The following is a 13,933-nucleotide window of genomic DNA, read 5'->3' as shown; positions in this document are numbered from 1 at the left end:
AAGGCGATTTTTGTGCTGGCCTGAAAATATAGGTAGAGAATTTAGGGAGTGGTTTCCCGGGTAAACAGCATATCTTTAGGAGAAACATGGAGTCAAGAAAAAATAAGACATTTAGGAGAGAGTTGTGAACATGACTGTATTTTCAGGAGTTCTCTCTGAAAGAAATATGAAGAATGAAGAAAGAAATTAAAGATATTAAAGCTCATTTTTAGTTTTAAAATATTTAAAACACTTTATGACATTTTTCTTGGGCTTTCAATATACCTACAGATAATAAATTTGTATTATGTCAATAACGGAGGATTCTTGCATTCCTGTAATCTTGAGATTGACCTATTGATGGTCATATAGAATTAGTATAATCATTTTCTGAAAAATTTTCCCTGGTGTCATGTCACAGGTATGACACAAAATTAAATGAATTGTAACTCACCTTTTATTTTTATTTAATTTATCAAATACTTACCTAATGTCTACTATGTTTTAGGAGAGTTAAATAAATAAAGTCAATTTTCCACATTTTCAGGGTTTAGAATAAAGTTGAAATGCTGGCATATTGGCAGGTGACTACAAAAGTGGTGTTTAAATGCTGTGACAGAACAGATTGTTATAGAAGCACGTTAGAAGAATTGGCTGATGCTGCCTTTGGGGAACAAGAAACTTTCACAAATTAGGTAGCATTTTGCTTAGATTAGGGAGCTTTTGGTTCATTTTTTTCATTTTTTTTTTCTTTCATAGCAAAGATAAAACGTGTTGGTTTACAGACTAACAGTAAGAAACTAAAGATGAATGAAAGGTAGTTTGTCATGCAGAGTGACAAACAAGACTTTGAAAGAGAGAGTGCACCACACACCCAGTCAAGAGTTGTGATGGACCAAGAATACCAGAAAAATAGTGAGATATTTAGTATATCTTGCCTGTTGCATGCACAGAAAACACGTGGACCCAGATGAATTGTACAAGGTGAACTGGGGTCAAATAATGACAGTCTTTGAATGTCCAGGAGATTGACTTCATCTTGCAGGTATATGGAACCAAGCAGGTGTTTTTCGGAAAAGAAAATGATATGATTAGTGTACTAGTCTGCTTTGTATTGCTATAAAGGAATACCTGAGGCTGGGCAATTTATAAAGATAGGAGATTTATTTGGCTCATGGTTCTGCAGGCTATATAAGACACATAGTGCTGGAATCTGCTTCTGGTGAAGGCATCAGGAAACTTCCACTTATGGAAGAAGGCGAAGAGGGAGCAGACATATACGACAAGGGAGGGAGCAAGAGAGAGAAGAACAGGTCCAAGATTTTTTTACCAGCTCTTGTATTAACTTACCTCTGGGAGAACACAAAACATACATGGTGAATCCGCCCCTATGACCCAAACACCTTCCACCAGGTCCCACCTCCAGCAATGGGGATTACATTTCAACATACGATCTGGAGAGGACAAACATCCAAACTATATCGATTACTCTTACAATCTCTAATAAAAATTAAATTAATAAAACAAATGCATTCATGCTATTGGAACAATGAATTGAATAATAATGGTGTCAAGTTTGTCCCTAACTGGATTGTTAGTTTATAGCTGTGGTTTCCCAACTATCCACAGATATGCTATATTTGTCAGTTATTGGAAAGATGTGCCTCAAGCTTTTGAACCAGCACCTTCAACCATTCCTTTATCAATACCCGCTGCAGATTGCATTAAGTGCCAGAATTCATGTAAATCAGAAACCTACAAATGTAGCAAATGCAGTTGAGTCAACTAATAAATTTGCTAGGTTTACGTCTAATATTTGTGAGGCCAAAAGCAAAGGTAAGAATAAAAACCCATATAATATATGTATAAATATTTAAAATGCATAACAATACCAAAATATTAATTAAAATAAATATTAATTAATACCAAAATATTAATTAAACTAAATATTAATTAATACCAAAATATTAATTAAACACATTAAATACAATGTGTTCTATCCTTCTATGTTGACATATATACCTGCATAAATACTCAGAAAACCAGGTTCAAATTATGATTTTTTGACCTCTCAGAGTTTTATACACTAATGTGGCAGTGTCAGTGAGCAAATTTTAAGCTCATATTTCCATCACCAGCTACATCCAGCACTTGAGGGGACTGGTATATGAGAAACTGAATATACAGATAATCAATGGTCAGACCATATATGACAATAGAACACTAATCTGCAACTTCTGCAGCAACCAGCCTGGAAAACCAAACCACAACCTCTGCAACAATCATCCCAGAATGTTGAATACTTGATTAGTGACTGCCAGTTTTCCTAAATTTTGCCCCCACTTCCTATTCAGGACCACCAGCAAAAGATAAATTTGTTCCCCTAACAAAACACATAGGAATGTCTGCTTCTAGTTAACACATCTAACAGCTTCCCCATACCACCAGTCTCCTATCTGAGCACATCTAAAATCTACCCTTACTTTTTTTTTTTTTTTTTTTTTTTTTTTTTTGCTATAATGCTTTCCCACATTTCTGCTTGCCTTTTAGCCTCTGTTAAACCTAAGGGATGGTGGCTGACTCCCTTGCTGTAGCAAGTACTAAATAAGTAGCCTCTATTTGTTCTTATTTGGATTATATTCATTTGTGTGTGTTTAAGTGTATATAAAAGCGTGGACAATCTAGCCTGGGAAACAATGCTGTATCCATACTTTCCACAAACAATGAATGACCCAGTGACCATCTTTTGGGCCTTAGGAAGACACAATACAGGTGGCCTGATTAGATTGTGGAAGCAGGTTGAGTGTCATTTGACCAAGTCATTCCAGAGTCCTGAGTAATTGGAACATCATCTACAAGGAGAGGGCACATATTCCAGGTAGGAACAAAACTGCTGGTCTTGCAGACCTCTCACCCCATGGGGAGAGATATAGCTAAAGTAGGGCCAGGGAAGGGCCCTGACACCTGGATAAGAGGCTCTTTTTGCCCATTCTCAGCAAAAGCTTCAACTTGAAATCTACAGAAATTTTAAAAATATTATCTCATCCAAATATGGGTTAGAAAATCTCAGTGCCTTCTCAGTTTACTGTGACATCCCAATAACTCCATAAGCATTTACATCCTCTTGTAATTTCTGTTTGCTTGCCTTACATTCTTTTAAGGCAGACAATTTATTGTGCCTTGAGGGCTAATATAGAGTCAGACTTCAATACATTGTTATTTGTTCATGAAAAGGTATCAACTGTAGTTTAGAAAACAACAGTTTTCTCTTGTAATTCAAAGAATGAAGAAACTAAATATCAACTTGGCTTTAGCTACTAATTTCAAAGTTCTTACTGCCTATGTAGGAGATAAACTGGCAATTTTAAATCTCTTTACTGCCATCAATTCCAATATTTAAGGCTTTCTGGAAAATATGTCTGTGTTTTGAGGAGGAAAATATTCTCCATTGTTTTCATACAGCTGGAAATTAGGAGAAAGTCTGAGAATTCTGAAAGAAGTAGTATAATCATAGTTCCGAAGACTTTTTACTTCGGTTATTGATTTTAAATTGTGTTTTTCTGTGTAAGGCACCTAGGGTGGCATTAGTCTTATAGGTGTAATATAAATGAGAAATATTTTAAAACATAGTTCTGAAGGCTGATAATAGTATTTCTACCGTTTTGGTTTTGTTGGTGGTGATGTTTGTATTTGTTGTTGTTTGTATTTATTGTTGTTGTTAGTAGGGATTATCTTCAGGACAATTTAAATCACTTTTTTTTTTTAAAGCAGGGCACTAAGTACACCAAAATCTCTTCTGCAGACACATTGATTAAAAATTAATTTTACATTTTCTTAACAGGCATGTGTCTCCCATGGAACAGTAGCAGGCTTACACTGTTACCTGTGAGTATTTCCCCAGGCTCCAATTAGAATGTTACGAATTATAAGAGTCTTGACAATATTATTCCCATGAGAAGAAAGAAGCATGAAACCACCCTTACCAATTTTGGTCTTGGTTAGAGTTAAGACACTAGCATTTTGAATCAATGATATATCATGGAAAAGGAATGTCTGATAGCTGCCCATTATTCCAGAATCATAGTGAGCAGAAAGTACAGGAAGTTGCAATGTAATAAATTGAAATCTTGTGAAAATATTTTTGTGTTATTTCCTTTAACAAAAAGTGTCAAAAATTGACCTAGATTTTGCTTACTAGAAAATAACACCCAGAGACACAAAAAGCACTTCCATTACACTCCATAAAATATATATGCTAAGTCTTCATTTATTTTGGAAAATAATTCCTCTCCTCTTAACTGGTTAAAAAAATAACAAACATAGCGTGGGATTTCTCCTTTACCAAACTTTATGCATTGAGAGGAAGTCCAACTATTTACAAATACAATGTAACCTCAAATGGTCATTAAGAGTAAAGGGTTATTATAAGTTAATAGAAATAGTTATATACTAAGTTGTGTATGCTAAGAGATTATATAAATGCTTGCTGAAATGAAAATCAATTGCTTCATTTGTCTTTTCTCCATTACTTCACTTTCTACAGCTGAAACATCTGTCACTAAGAAAATATTTTATTTCCTTTGCATTGAATTTCCAGATTTTGACTTTTCAAGTGATTGCTAGACTCATCTTGAAATCAGGTTAAAACAACCATTGAATTAGAAAAACTTCTACAGTAACTCAGAAAAAAAACAGATGTTTAAGATAACAGACCATCTTGACACAAAGATTTGGTGAGAACAACAACAACAAAAAAAACCGCAGTGCTTGAATACAAGAATCTGGTGTTTTGTTCTACATTTGATGCCACATAGCTGTGTGACCTTGGAAAAACTCACTTGCCCTGTTTCTCAGTTTATTTGTCTTTGAAACATAGACAATACACAATTGCCCTTTTGAATTTGGAGTGCAGTTATAAGAAGATATGAACTAAAATTATTATTGCTGTTTGTTTTTCTCACAAAAACACTATGCAAATCCAAATAATTAGTAAAATATACAGAATGACACACTGGATTACACCAAAAATCTCTGCATTAATTCTCTAACATTGCCAAAAGATACATTTCTTTCCTATACTGTGTAATAAGAACTTCAACACATTATATGTTAACTACTATTTTTTTCTATTAACAACCTATTATGAACCTGTCATTAAATATTCATTTTAAATCATCCTTAATTTATTTCCTTTTGTTTCATTTCTCCTTTTTTCCTTTGTTTCTTCTTCATCCTTTCTCCCTTCCTTCTTTCCTTCTCCTTCCTTTTCTTCATTACACTCTTCCTTCCTTCTATCCCTTTTTTATTCCCATATCCCTGCCTTCCAACATTTGCTGAAGACTTGCTATTATCCTAAGCATTAGAAAAATGCAAAAAGGAAAGGAAGGAATGAAATGTTAGAAGGCATTTAAGAATAAAACATGTTGTAATAGGAAGTTCCAAGTATTTCCTTGGACAGTGACTGTATCTAGGGGTGTAAGGGAAGGAGTAATGAGAGATGAAGCTAGAGAGGTAGACATAGAAGATCATGGAGGGCTTTAGGTACTCTATTCAGGGTGTTCTGTTTTATTCTATGGGTGATATAGAGCTAGTGAAAAATCTTAGTCAGCAGAAAAACATAATCCTTTTTGAACATTTTAATTCTTTCTCTGGTAAGGAGGAAGGTAAGACAAGTAAAATTGTTCAGTAACAAAACCAAGAGTGTTTCAAGAACCTAGCTGAAACGTGATAAGCCTGTGCACTGAGATTGAGGCAATGGAGATTGCAAAGAAGGGGAAGAACTGAGATAAGGCATAAGCAAGGACAGAGGGGACTGAATAGACTGGATGTAAGGTATGAGAAAGAGGAAGCACTTGAGGATGACTACAAGAGAAGGTACTGTGTGGGAGAAAAAAAAATAGTTCTGTTTTCAGCATGTTAAATTTGACCTGTCTATGAGACATCAGTAAGGAAACCAGTAGAAGATAGCATCTGATGTGGTTTGGATCTGTGTCTCCACCAAACCTCATGTTGAATTGTAATGCCCAATGTTGGAGGCAGAGCCTGGTGGGAGGTGAATGGATGATAATGATGTATTTCTTATGAATGGTTTAGTATCATCCCCTTGGTACTGTCCTCATGACAGTGAGTGAGTTATCATAAGATCTGACTGTTCAAAAGTGTGTAGCACCTCCCCACTCTCCCTCTTCCCCCTGCTTTCAACATGTAAGACTCTTGCTCCCCCTTTGCCTTGTGCTATGATTTGAAGCTTCCTGAGGCTTTCTCAAAAGCAGACACCACGATGCTTCCTGTACAGCCTGCAGAACCATGAGCCAATTAAACATTTTTTTCTTTATAAATTACTCAGTCTCAGTTACATCTTTTGAGCAATGCAAGAAAGGACAAATACAGCATCTCAGTATCTTCACACACACTGTTTCCTCACTCTGAGCATTCATTCCTTAATCTGTCTGGTTGTTAATTATATTTCAAGTCTTACCTTAAAGATTTTTGCTCAGAGAGGTTAACTCCCCTTTCCCATTTATATATTCTCATAACATTCTCTAGTTTTCATTCCTAAAACTCATAAATTTTAAAGTGTAGTTGTTTTTGTGAATATTTAATTTATGCCTCTCCAACTACACTGTAGAATCCATGAGAATACAAGTAATGTGTCTGTCTTATTCGTCAGTGTCTACAGTACATAGAACAGTGCCTGAAACAGAAAAATTATTCTTAAATGAATAAGTCAAAGTCAAGTTTCAGGGGAGATGTATGCCTAAAGATAGAGCAGTAGTGGGTATCAACATAATTGCTGATAGAAAGCAGATTTTAAAAAAGCCACAAGAATGGATGGAATTAACTAAATCTAATGCACAGAATGGGGCAAGTGCAAAGGATGAAATAAATTAGAAAGCAAATTCCATGCATCAGGAACACTGACTTGTTCAATTCTGTATCTACAGAGCTTAGAACAGAGTCTGGGATATGAAGAGCATTCACATATTTGTTGAATGAACAAATGAAAGAAAAGTGAATTGACAGCATCTATATTTAAGAGCCTGAGAGTTCTTCATATATGTGGACATAACAATAAATCTCCTTTCTCTGTGCAAAAATTCCCAGTTTCCTCTATCATGCTTTCTGTATCATTTCCAGACCTTTTATTTTCTATGTCCCTGTCCTCTCAAAAGACTATTTTATCCATGTTACTCTAAAAAGGCATTCTCCTCAACTAAAAAATAACTTCCACAGTATAGCCTGGCCAATGGAAGAAGATAAAATATTTTATTGTGAACCTTACACTTATGTGAATGCAGACTGAGATTTCACTATTTTTGTAGCAATAATACCACATTTCCTACACTGACCCAGAGTCAATGAAAATATCTGTTTTATAGGAGCAGATCTTAGGAAGTTTTACTCTTACATATTTGCAGTTAATTTTTTGTGACTTAGTAGAATTCATCACTGTAGTTTTTACTAATCATTACAGTCTCTCAGATTGTTCTCATTGAATCCTGATTCTATATTAGGTATTTTGCCAGGCTACGTCTTCCACAAATCTGATAAACTTATTTATGTTCTTTGTCTTAATTAAATTTGTTGATAAAAAATGGAAATCATTAAGTCCAATAAATGAGATATATAGCTCCCCAATAAAGACTCTTCAGATATAAATTTCATCTATTTAACCAATACTCTTCATATATATTTTGAAGTTTTCTAACTCACCTCTCTCTAACTTCATGCTTCTCCACATTGTAATTTCATTCAATTTCTATGCAATAAAACATTATTGAACAACTATTATTTTTAAAACACTATGAAGGCCAAAATTTTATGCCAAGATACCATGTAAGGTTTCTTTTCAAAATGTGGTTGAAATCCCGATTCATTATGTCTTGGCATCTTCTTAACCTACTAGTCTAGTAATACCAGCATATTAAATTGCATTTTTATTATAAGACCTAAAACGATATTACTTGAAAATATTATTCAGTTAAGCATTGCCATCAGTATATGAGATATTTACATATAGCACATACACTGAGGAGAGATGAAGAGATGATACATAATATAATAAGGCTTCATTGATTTAGGCATATTTGGTTCTTTTTTTCATATCAGGACCATGACACTCTAGCGAAGGAGTTCATTGAAAAGTTAATAGTGCTCTGAAAGTAGAGTGAAAAAACAAAGATGAACAATCACATACTGTGTTGTGTTGCCTAGGATATTCTCTGAGTAGCACAGAGTTAAACTAAAAGAAAGAATGTAAACAACAGATGTCTATCAAGGACAGGTCCTTCGTTTGATCATAGAATTCTTAATGTAATAAAGTCCGTTAGCATTTCTGGTTACAGTGTTATCCACAAATGTTACTATGTGTTGAATTATGTTTCATCCCCATCAAAATTCGTGTTGAAATTTGATCCCATCCAAACTATGCCAGTTTCATCAGCACTCCAGATGAGGCAAGACAGAAGCCAGTTCCTCCCTCAGGCAGACTACCAAAAGCCTGGAGACATTAGATGCATACGTCCCTCTCTCTTTTTCCATCCGGAAGAAGTTACAAGACAAGATGATTTCACTGGGAGCTGAGTTTTGCCAGATTTGGGGAAATACTGATGCAGGTAAAGCGAAATTTCTCTTCTTACCAATTTCAATGTAGTTGTTATTAATGTTGTGGTTGTCCAGGCTACTGCAACTTCTTAACAAAATTCTGGACTTCTTTAAAGGGTGTTGTGGTTTGTATGTTATTTTTAAATCAGTTTTTCTGTGAGGGGTAAAGCCTGGGAATTCGTATTCTGCTATCTTTCTTATGTTCTCCACAAAATAATCTTAATCAACATATTTTATTTAATATGCTTTTCTTCTTATTCAGTTTAAAACTTTTTTGCCCTTTATATATTTTTTTATTTCTTGTTTTCATATTTGAGTGATCTACTTTAAAGCCTATTAATGCATTAGAGCTAATGAATGTTGTATGCAAATAAAATATATTATTATATGAAAAAAAAAGAAATTTGATCCCCTTTTGGTGACGTTTGAAGGTTAGGCCTAGTGAAAGGTGTTTAGGTCATAAGAACACACCCCTCATAAATAGATTAATGTCTTCTCTTGAGAATGAGTAGATTCTGTCTCTTGCTGAAGTAAAATAGTTCCCACAAAAGCAGGTGGTTAAAAGAAGTCCGGCTTCCTCAGCTTTTCTCTCTTACTTCCTCCTTTCCTATGTGATCTCTTTGCACGTGCCTACTTCTCTTCTCCTTTCCATCATGAGTTGAAATAGTATGAGGCCCTCAAAAGAAGCCAGGAAGATGCTGGAGCCATGCTTCTTGAACTTCTAGCCTACAGAACAGTGAGCAATATAAATCTCTTTTCTTTTCTTTCTTTCTTTCTCTTTCTCTTTCTTTCTTTCTCTCTCTCTTTTTTTTTTTTTTTGATGGAGTTTCGCTCTTGTTGCCCAGGCTGGAGTGCAATGGCATGATCTCAGCTCACTGCAACCTCTGCCTCCCGGTTTCAAGCAATTCTCCTGCCTCAGCCTCCCTAGTAGCTGGGATTACAGGCACCCGCCACCAGGCCAGGCTAATTTTTGTATTTCTAGTAGAGAGGAGGTTTCACCATGTTGGCCAGGCTGGCGTGAACTCCTGACCCCAAGCGATCTGCCCTCCTTGGTTTCCCAAAGTGCTGGGATTACAGGTGTGAGCCACCATGCCCAGTCTCTTTTCTTTATAAATTACCCAGGTGCAAATATTCTATTATAGCAACATAATTCTGTTATATTTACCTAAGACAGGTGGATACTTTAGAAAGTTTCCTTGAGGTACCATTTCTCAAAAGAGTAGGGGCCATCTTCTGCAATGTTGGTCCTTTGTAACTTATAGAGGCATAGTGGCATAGTCTATATTACATTTTCTTTATTTTAAAACAATGTCAGTCAAGCACTATGCAGATATGATAATAAAAGAATAAAAACAAATGGATTTAGAAGTGTTATGGAATTAGAAAAGAAACTATATTAACAAGGAAGATGCCTATTTCAGTGAAGTCTACCACTTTGGTTTTGACAATGTATAAAATATTTATCCATCAGTTGACAATAAAATAGAATGGAGTGTATTTCAGAATTCATAGGTACTCAGAATAACCAAATCTTATTTATTTCCCTCATCCTCGCCCTTAAAAACCTGATTCAGCCCTTTGTGACTTTTAATTAGTTTTATAATGAGAAACAGGACCCAAAGCTGTTGTAGTAGCAAGAATCTACTTTTATGCTTGAATGGTCACCTCTAATAATTATGAAAAAATATATACCATTTTTATTGCTCTGGTTTTACTTTGAATCTGCAGAACTGTTTCCCAGGTGGGCATTTATTGCAAACCAGATTAAGCTCTCTATTCTTGCAGTATGTCAGTGATAGTGGCAGGAAGTAGACAAATGCCTAGGCAGATAGGGATGGGTCCCTGGTGACACCGACCTCAAAGCGGAAGACAGTTTAAAGCCTGAAAGCCAAGCTACAAATCAAATCCATGGTCTGGATTGAGAACCTGTCTTCCTGTTTGGTGTGCTTTCCTCTGATTGTACCACACCCTTCACCTATTTTACATATCCCTACACTTTCCTAATTGGTTTTCTACACTGCCATGCTCACCTTTGCGTGGTGTCTTGCTTTAGTCTTTCTTTGCATACTCACAAACAAACCAGCACACACTCCCCTATTCTGAGCTCATAAAAGCCCTGGGTTCAGTCACACTGAGAGAAAAACCACCCCCACATCCTCTCTCTGCTGAGAGCTGTTTTGCCATTCAACACAATTCTTCTCCACCCTCCTCTCTCTTTAAATTGTCAGCATATGTTCATTCTTCTTGGACATGAGGCAAGAGCTTGGGAACCACTGAACGTGCATACGAGCTATAACAAGGGCAGGTGAAGTGGGCAGGGTGCCTCCAGCAGCAGGCCTGGGGAAGAGCAAGGCCCGGTTCTGGGGGTGGGGTGTCACTGGCTGTGGAGGTCTCCAGTTGACAAAGTGGCCGAGAAATATCTGGGGGCTCATGCGGTATTCATCAGAAGGGTGAATAAATGCAAATCTATGACTCTTCACTTTTCTTTCAGGCTTCTTGTCCTCAGACTATTTTTCTGAAAGCAGATGAAGCACCAAACCTCTGATTAGCTAATTAAGAGTGAATTGCACAACTAAAGAGGACAGGATGCTGGAGAGGACTCTCCTCATCACTCTAAGGGGTTGGGAATGTCATTCCAATCCAGTCTCTTCTATGGAATTTTTCTTCTTTCTTTTGGGGCTGTCATGGAGCCTATCTCTTCTTTTACAATGTTGAGCATGTTGTTGCAAACTACAGAGGTATTACTGGGAAGAATGGGCACTTGGCCCAGTCATGAAAAATGTAATTTAGGACAATGTGATTTCTGTCTATTCTTAGAAGTAGGGAAGAAACAGCAATTAAGAGTTTCTCTCCTTGTTGAAGGAACCCATTTGCATCAGAGCACCTTACCCTGCCTGCACTTAAGTGACTTTTTTTTTCTTTTCTCCACCATGTCAGGAGTTAGTACAGCCCTGCAAATATAGAGATTTTTTCAATGTGAGTGTTTTCTCTTTTTTCTTTTGGAAGGCATCTTACTTGGCCAAGACCCCAATTCATGAGACACCCTTTCCTCTCCTTTGTTTGAGGAGGACCCAGTTCCACAGCTTCATCTTAGCATTCAGCTTATGATAAGGAATGCCACCTGGGATTTAACTTAATGAGTCCATCCCCCCTCCCGAGGCATCTTTTTGTCCCAAACTCAATTCCAAGCTTTGGATTGAAACCTTAGGGAAAAAAAAAAAAAAGAAAAGAAAAGAAAAAAGAAACTGGATCTGAGGGATCTAGAGGCAGACAACAACAGAATCCAAGGGGCACAATCCAGATGAGCAGAATTAATTTCCACTGATTAGCACCACTCGCCTCATTTCATGGACGAAGGTCATGCCCGTATCCATGGAATGATGAGGTTACGGATAGCAGGGAGGATAGGCCATCACATAGGTGAGTGTGGATGATCCCTACCCTCTAGGCCTTCCTGTTTCATGGGTTAAATCTGTATCGGCACCTATGGGCAGCATCTGCCTAGGTCACTGGGACTCGGGAATACAAGGACAGAAGGAAAAAAGACAACACTGTTTTTTTTTCTCTTCCTCAGGTGTCCTGGCTATTCACGAGGAAGAGAAAAGAATTGAAGGACTCATTTTTTTCCTATTTCCAGATGGGTAACCAATCATCATCAGTCAGTGAATGCATCCTGAATGACTAAGACTCTTTTGAAAAAAAAATTAATATGCTTTTTTTTTTTTTCCTATTTCCTCCTCTGTCCTCTCTTTGCAGAGAGATCACAAGACATTCACCTCTGGAAAAACTTTAATTTGCCCAAACCTTACACTGCTTGGCATAAAACAAAAATGAACTGGGAAGAAATTATAATTCTAACTGAACGGTCTCTTTTTTTTTCTTTTTGAGACAGAGTTTTGCTCTGTTGCCAGGCTGGAGTGCAGTGGCACAATCTCAGCTCACTGCAACCTTCGCCTCCTGGGTTCAAGCAATTTCCCTGCCTCAGCCTCCCAAGTATCTGGGACTACAGGTCCACACCACCACGCCTCGCTAATTTTTTGTATTTTAGTGGAGACAGGGTTTCACCATGTCATCCAGGATGGTCTCGATCTCCTGACCTCATGATCCACCCCCCTCAGCCTCCCAAAGAGCTGGGATTTTGTGCTCAGCCAAGTAATCTCTTGAAGAAGGACAAGTTTTACAGTATGTAAATAACCTCCTTGTCTGCTCCCCCTTTACAAGACTCCTGACTCAAAAGGTCTCTATAGCTTAAGGATGGGGGACCCAGAAGCCTGAAATGTTGGCAAAAGGGAAAAGGTTTTGTTTGTTTGTTTCTTTTTTACCTGTCAGACTTCCAGCTTTTCTCTCTCTCTCTGTGCAAACTAATGGAATTAATGGCCAAAACTCACTGTTTATATCCTCTGCAAAGTTTTGCCACTGGAAAAGAATTTGTGAGGCTAGTCTTAAGCTGTAGCAAATCTGTTGTACTTTGGGCTAAGAAGTTGTCATTCTGTATCTTTCTATCAGCAAGAGGCGTACCTTAGGATAAAATGTGGGTCTAGAACCTCATAAGCCCACTGTTCAAGCCAGTTTGGCAATCTGTTCAGTAACAAAATTTGCTACAGGTCTCTAAAAAAAAATTGGATGAGGTCTTCATCTTGTTTTATATGTTTTCCAATTTAAGATTGTAACCACATGGCAGTACTTTCTTTTGGTCTCAACCACTTCACAATGGCAGCCTGGGTTCAATCCTGGCTTAGGGAATGAGTACTTTCTGGTTAATATCTGTGTGACTTTTAACATTTGCTGATTTTCTTCCCTTCCATGAACAACTTCTAGTTTCCTGACTTAAATATTCCTTTCTCTAAGCTACCTTTGAAGATTCTAGATTTTGTAAAAACCGCTTACCACCTCTTTGAAAATACCTCATACACTCGTGGTTAAGTCATAACCTTAGTTGAGGCTTGTTGGTTCCACCTGTAATGTTACTTTGGGTAAAGTTCAAAAGCCAGAAATATTGGCTGCTTCGTTTGGCTAAAGTTGGGTAATAAGAGATTTAAAATAATCTTCTTAGAGAGCATTATGATTAAAAGTCAGCTTAATTAAAACTGGATATCCAAGCTAGAGGTATATTTAAAAGATCTTTTTTTTTTCTCTCTCTCTTCTTGAGTCTTGTTTTGCTGGAAATTTTTTTCTCCTCAGTCAAATGAACTACTTTCCTCCACTCTTAATGCATGCATGAGAGGCCCTTAGATAACTTCTGATAGCCTGAAACTGCTTGGAAAAAACAGAGAAGATGACAGTAATCCCGTTTTGAGAAAAACCTGTTTTCCTCATGGAACCCCAGAAATTAAAAGCAGATAAATTCCTC

The sequence above is a fragment of the Macaca mulatta genome, chromosome X (genome assembly GCF_049350105.2).
Source record: "Macaca mulatta isolate MMU2019108-1 chromosome X, T2T-MMU8v2.0, whole genome shotgun sequence".
In the NCBI taxonomy this organism is placed as follows: domain Eukaryota; kingdom Metazoa; phylum Chordata; class Mammalia; order Primates; family Cercopithecidae; genus Macaca; species Macaca mulatta.
Note: the sequence above shows the minus strand (reverse complement) of the source record.